This window comes from Macadamia integrifolia, unplaced genomic scaffold, assembly GCF_013358625.1.
Source record: "Macadamia integrifolia cultivar HAES 741 unplaced genomic scaffold, SCU_Mint_v3 scaffold155, whole genome shotgun sequence".
NCBI classification, from domain to species: Eukaryota; Viridiplantae; Streptophyta; class Magnoliopsida; order Proteales; family Proteaceae; genus Macadamia; species Macadamia integrifolia.
Genome location: NW_024868256.1, coordinates 176781 through 184435, shown reverse-complemented (window position 1 = coordinate 184435; position 7655 = coordinate 176781).

The window sequence follows — 7655 nt, the reverse complement described above, 5'->3', positions numbered from 1 at the left end:
CAACCCCCCCCCCCTTTTATTTATTTGATTAATAAGATTGCATGTAATATTGATACATGCCAATGTTTTACCAAAAAATACATGCTTTTTTTTTTTTAGAATGAGATGACCAATCTAAAGGCCAGATTTAGGGATTTATTTGGAACCATAAGATAAAAAGAAGAAACGAAAGAGTTCATTTGACTCAAGTCACTCAAGCCTAAAAACTTCCCTCATCGGCTCTTTCATTCTTCAACGGTCACACGCACAACCCTAACCGACAACCCCACTCCTTATCTCCCTCCCTCATTCGGTGATTCTTTTAGTTCTCACAAATAGCGATAGAGGTCTTGATTCTTGAACCCTGGAACCATATAAGACTCTGGATTCAGTAGAGTGAACTGATGGTGCAGGATGATAGATTTTTAATTTGTAGTGGATCATTGGAGTTGAGGTCTGGTCTTGTGAGTGCTCTGCTTAATAACATTTTTGAAGGAATTGTTTTGTTAGGAGATGAAAATATAATTTTTTTCTCATAGGAAGAGTTTGATTCTATCTTTATATTCAAATATTCATTATAAAAAAATGTTGTATTCACTTTGACTTTAGTTTCAAATCTACTTGGCCCATTGGATGAATCGGGGATTTATTAATAAGTTGGGCTCATAAAGGCCCATAAATAAATGACTCATGTGGGGGAAGTGTTTAAGACAACAGTAACCATGTTAGACACATTTTCACACACATGAAGATAGGGCAATAGTCTCACATCGAAAGAGATTCAAAAGGGAGAGAGCAGTGACGTTTATAAAATGATGTTAGTTTAGAAGCATAAATGTGGGAATAGCTTATGCATTCCTATAGCTTTTTGAAAAATGGTGATTGTCAGTTGCATGTTTAAAGTTGATTATGAAAATAAAAAATATAGTTAAATTACTACAGAAAAAAAAGCAGATGTTGAATGGAAAATCAAGGTGAGGGCCAATGGTTGGGCGGAGCCCATCAAGGTTCGGCCTGGGCTAAGGTTTTTAGGCCCTGCATCGGGGTTCAGGGTGGGCATGGGCTAAGTTATGAGGATTCAAGGTTGGGTTATGGTTTTACAAAGCCTAACCTAACGCGGCCCTATAGTTGTTCTAAGGGAGGATCATAATCTACACAGTCTTATCCTTGCTACGAGGATAGATTGTTTTCTTATTCAAACTCGTGACTACTTGGTCACAATAGAAAACCCTTACTGTGGCACCAAGGTCCACCCTCTAGAACTAACCATTGAAAATTAATGACTAGTGATATTATGACTTCATCATCCTCACATGCTTTCAAAGAACTCATCTTCGAGTTTGATGTGGTTATCTTTATTATCTAAGTGTCATGATTAAGCTTAAACCCATACTCTACCTTTGATATGATGCTCGAGAGTGAAACTTTCTCTGATACCAAATGCATATAATATTTAAGTAAAAAAAATACTAATAATATTTAAAATGAAGAAAAGTACGGGATAAAAAATGTCATAGAATACTACTTAATTCAAAGATTAAAAATAATTATTTAACTGTATAGTCACTTGGGGACTCACTCAAATTAAGTGTGGTATTCACTCAACCAAAAAAGGACCTCAAACTCAAATATAGACCCACTTAACCTAAGAATGGGACTCACTCACCATTAGAAGTAACATTGGAATCAAATTCTTCTTCCCTCTTTACCTTTTATAAAAGGAAAGGAAAATGAGGTGTTGAAAATATAATTGTTAAACTACAGCTATTGAAAATTAATGACTAGTGACTTTATGATTTCGTCACTTATCCAATATAAATAAGAATAATTCATTGTCATATTTCCTATAATACAAATACTAAAACATCAATTATAAAAATAAATGCAATGGTTTTATTACACAATTGTGCTTCAAAATAAAGATGTTAGCTAAAATAAGTTCAAGATCAATAGATCTCGATCATATATTATTTTTTATATATTTCTTAAATCATAGAAATAAAATTAAAAGGTATTTTTTTATTGAGTAATTAAAAAAAAACGCACAATTTGATATATTTTAATTCCAAATTTATGCCCTTATTGGAATTCAATTGAAAGTATTAAAAATCTATTTTTCTCTTGTCCCTTCTTCAATACTATTAAGAAAGGTGCTCTTAAAAAATGTTGGTCTTTTTCTAGAGTTATCCTAAGAGGTGGGTCTTGAAATCTTTTAATTAAAAATCTACATGTGATATTTTTAGTAAGTTTACTTTTAGTGCAATGATTCATCAAATATGGTGGGAAAGAAATAAAAGTAGATGGACTACTGAATCACGTACTATTGAGAAAATCTATAACACTATCACTTTTGATATTAAAAATTAAATTTTTTATAATTGTGTAATGCGCTTTGACTCCAGAAAAAATAGACATTTATCCTTCTTGAGATTTCTCCCTCATTGCTCCAACCTAAGTTGGTTGTATCATTCTTTTTTGTTGTTTCTCCCCCTTTATTTATTTTTTGTTTCTCTTTCTTTGGTGTTTGTTTTGCCCTTGTTTTGGTGTTTCCCCCTTTGGTTATGTTTATTTTAGTTACTTGTCTTTAGGGCCACCGCCCTTTGGGTCACCTTTGTGGCTTGTCTTTCTATTCTGTTTTTTCTTCTGTTTCAATATATTATCTATTCATCTAAAAAATAAAATCTAAGTACTAAAAGAAATATAAACAAGTATACAACTACAACCACCAAACATAGTCCTAGATCATTTTCTTCTCCTTAGGGTTACTAAAATTAGTCACTAGCTATGTTAATTTTTTGTGTTTCAAGAAAAAACTAGAACAATAGAATTTGTTTGGTAGCTAAATAATTTTTTAAACCGTACATATCTTTGGATTTAAACATTACAACACCTCCTAAGTGTCACACATAACTACTCTTAGTGTTTGAATTTCTAAATCTTTAGTTGTCTTGGCTACGAGATTAGCTCCACCTACACCCCAACCTTCCGCCCCCCTCCCCCTAAGAAAGAGAGAGAATACGCACCCCTAAGATAGACAGAGAATACTCACCCAATATTTTTTTTTTTTTTCCCATATGAAAGAATGATCTGAAAATTTGATTATTGGAATTCTTTAAGATATGATGTTGATTGTCCACAAGTTGAAATTCAAACTGGAATACAATGTATCCTCTCATATATATATATATATATATATATATCCTCTCATCATATATGTCCATGCATCCTCCCACTTAGTCCTTTGGGAGTCATTCCTGATTTTGTTAATACCTTGCTTTGCCACTTGATAAACTCAAATTGGGCTAAAGGTTGACAAGTGAGCAAAAGACTTTAGGAATTCACCTGTATACATAATTTTCAACCCCATCTGAACTCCCTCTTGACAATTATTTGAAGGTGTGTTGTTCAATTTATAGAAAAAATTGTGTTGAGTCCTCACTCGTATAATGAAAACTTATATTGAGTGAGAATTTTCATTAAAATTTGCACCAGTAAACATATACGTAAAAAAAAAAGTGTGTGCCCAATGCACAAAGTCTCCCGACACTTCAAAGTTTGGGGAGGTCACAATATTTGCTAGCTTACCCCCGGAAACAATTTTTTCTCGAATCAAACCCAGGACCACTTGCTAGCAATGGAACAAATTTACAGTTGCGCCAAGGCCTACCTTCTAGTAAACATATACATACTACTATTATCAAAGCTTACATTCACATTGTTAGAGTTGTTTTCCGTAAATGTTATTTGATTAGTTTCTTATCCCGTCATCATAGCTTAAGAAAATAAATGTTTGGGTTAGGAGTAAACTACTCTTATTGATAAATGGAAGGTAAGCCTGCCAATTAAATGGCCAAACAAGTGGATAAGTAGACTTATAGTATAAGAGATAACATACTCCATATCCCTTAATCTTATTTTAGGAATCCTCTGGTGATAGAGTAACTGGACTTTTGACCTCTCTCTCTCTCTCTCCGGGTGTCTTGCGGGGTGGAGATGAAGATAGGAGTCAAGATTGTGACTCTGTAGGCTTAACCAATGCAATGCACAAGCACTTGGGCAGCATTCTCTGAATCTAATCACTTCCTACTCTCAACCAAGAGCTTACCTATTTGTTCAAGATAATTATCCTTGCCCTCCACTGTTTTCTGTTTTATTATAGGGTAACTGTTAGGGGGGAAAGTTTGGCCCGGCAAGCCCAAGCCAAGCCTGGCGGGGCCTGGGTTGGGCTTTTCAGCTAGAAAAGGAAGCCCAGATTGAGATTCTTATGCCTAAGCTAGGGTCGGGCTGGGTTAGGGATGAGGCGTTGGGTTGAGCCCATCCTAGCCCAGCCCAGCCCTTGTACCTGTTATCTGATGGGAATTGAGTTTTTCTATTTAAATCCAACAAATCCGAGAGAATGAGAGTCAATAAATAAGAGGGAAAGAAGTTGGATATTTTCCAAGTTGGACATTAACTCCAAGGAGATACCTTAGTAGCCTTAATGGGCAAGGAACAACACTTTACATGAGTTTGCCTACATATCAACAAACAGTTGGTTATTATATTAGACTAAGAAGTAGGCAAAGCCTCGCCCACCCTGAACCTGATAAAGTTGGGCCGGAGCTGAAATATCTCAATTCAACCTAGAGTTTGGTCAGGCTTGGGCCTGGATTTTCAAAGATCTAGCCTGGTTGCACCCTTAGGTACAGTAATCTCAGTTCAACAAAAAACTTGAGGTTGTGTTTATTAGCCAAGAGAAGAAAAGAAAAAAGAATCTAAAAAAGAGAAGAAATGAAATGGTAAGAAAAAAAATGTCTATGTTTGGCTTCTATTAGAAGAAAAAAAAATTGTATTTTCTTGTGTTTTGGACTTTTTTTTTTTTTTTTTGTAGTGAAAGAAAACTTCATCATTTTCAAGGTGAATTTTGAAATTCAAAAAAAAATCTTCTCATTGTTCAAGACATGCCAAGCACAAAGAGAATTTCTCAAACAAAGAAAAAAGAATAATTTTTGTACTTTTCTTTTCTTCTCTTGTCTACCAAACATAGCCTTAAGAAAAAATGGAGAGAGGCAAAAGAAGATTTCGCAGTGCAACAATAAATGACCAACTCACCAGCAGACCACATCTCTCTCTCTCTCTCTCTCTCTCTCTCTCTCTCTCTCTCTCTCTATATATATATATATATATATACCAATTACAAGTAATTTGATTGGTCAAATAAAAAAGCAAAAGAAAATATATCATGAGTCGTTGAGCACTACCACACCACAAAATAATGATCAATTACAATACATTTGCATATACAATAAAGAAAGGGCGAGAGCACGCTACCTGATGGCGCACACATATCACTGCCCATGGTCAATGGGAGGGCACATGTAAGCATCTTCAACGCAAGACAGTGTGATCTTTTTACCCCTGCTGTGTTGACGTAGGTACACACCATCGAATGGTGTTCTTTCTTTCACAAATAAAACATCTTTTTTTCATGATTTTTCACTAGAAGGGTCCTATTGTGAAGATGATCTTTTGGGCAATAAAAACATGAGGGGTTAGTGTCTTTATGCATTTGGCTCATAATTTAATTCAGCTATAACAAAGCTTATAATAGGGATTAGTACTCTGTTATTAAATCTTCACTTACCGATTTATCTTCATATCCACAATTGATTAGCCACGTAAAATAAATATAAAAGACTCCTATAACTATGTAACTACCCCGAACTACTGAACATAACAATTTCTTTGACAAATATGTGAAGCCTATAAATACAACATAAGTAAACCTTTTGAAATATTTTTTTCATATAAATATTGAAAAGAATTTCTGTAAAATTAGCCAATGATAACTACATGTCTTGTCATTTTGTAGAGTTAGTTGATGATGATGATGACCCAAAGATATCTATTTTTCTGTCAAAATGATATAAAAATATAACCATCTATTTTTCTGTAAAAATGATATAAAAATGCAATATGTATGTAATTTTCCTTAAATTTAATGGAATAAAATATCTTAGCCCTTAAATTTATCCACAACATATGATAGTGTCTATTGATGTCTAGTATACATTAAATTTTATCATAAATATTTTCAGTATTTTATTTCAACAGAAATAGTGCCTAATTAGTTATTAAGAATTGGAAAGGAGATAAACTTCCTTAATTATAATTATTATTTTATAATTTTAAATCTCTTGTAAGATTTGAATAAGTTTTAGAGAATTATAATGAAAACAGCTACCTTATAATAGGAATTTTGTTAGAAGATATGGCAGTACATATCAAAGCATAAGAAAGGTCCCAAATGTGATTCTTCGTTATATAGATCACAAGCATTGATTAAAGAAGGGTGAATATATATTGGTTGGTAATAGAAATCCATCAACTGGATTCCTTCAATGGATAATCAAAAGATTTTTTTTTAGGAAAATGATTCTCTATCTGGGAGCACAGTCTATGCCAATATTCTTTGTGTTTATCTCTCTCCTCCCCAAAATAAGAGGTAGGGATGTCATTTTAAATGAGGAGGAGGAGATAAACATATGAGAGCATTGACTTAGTTGTTTACACTCCCAGAAAAATTATTTTTCCTTTTTTTTTTTTTTTATTTATCCAACTGCTCTTTTGGGTGAAGAATATTCCAGTATATTTATGGTTAATTTAAGGGCTAATAGGTTTTCAGTTGATAATAATTGAATTCAATTACAAATAAGATTAGCAAGCACTAGTAAGTAGCAATTAGGCCAAATAAAATTTTCTTTCATCCTCTCTAAAGTCAAATAAATCCATTGCACATCATTGACTCTCACCTAACCCTGCATTCTATGCTTGATATCTTTTTTCCTTAGGCCATATTAGCTATTTATAACTAGTAATACTTTTTTTCCTAAGTATCTAAATATCTTATTCTTTTGATTATCAATCACAAGAGAGCTATTGTAATGTAATAGAGGAACTATTGAACAATCGGTTACAAAGAGGAAATTGTTTATTTCAAGGCTTTGCTATTATCCAAAAATACTGCATGCATGGCCTTGTTGAATTTTGGATTGTGTTCTCAAAAACTTGCCTTCTTGAAATTTTAACTTGCATGAAAATTTTCAAACCTGAAAACTAAGTATAGCCAGGCATATCTCTCTCTCTCTCTCTCTCTTCTCGGGATGGGGATGTTCTTTGGCACTTGATTATTACATTTTAAAAATACTTCTACTTACTACCAGTATTGAATATAAGATATTGTAAAGGTCTTACCCATCCATCTTTTGGTTTGTTTGACATGTGATGTACATGTGCTCTCATAAATATATTGTCAATGCTCCTAGGGTTGAGGCAGATTCTAGGGGTCTTCTTCAAGGGGTCAAAGCAAACTTACAAATGGGATTCCAATCTATAGAAATGTGAATTGATTCTGAGGAGATAATCAAGCTAATTTCAAAAAACTGAGTGTCTGATCTGGCCTTGGGATATATATATATATATATATATATTTTTATGTAAAGTGGCCTTAGGAATCCTTCAAGATTTTATTTTATATTTTTACTTGTGTTGTAATAAGTTCAAAAAATTCAACTTTAAGGTGTATGACAATCCAGTTGTGGGGCTTACTCATTATTTATCACAGAGGGGAAGGGAAATGGAGGTATTGGGTGTATGAGGATGCTAAAAACCTTTTTTTTTTTTTTTTTTTTTTTTTT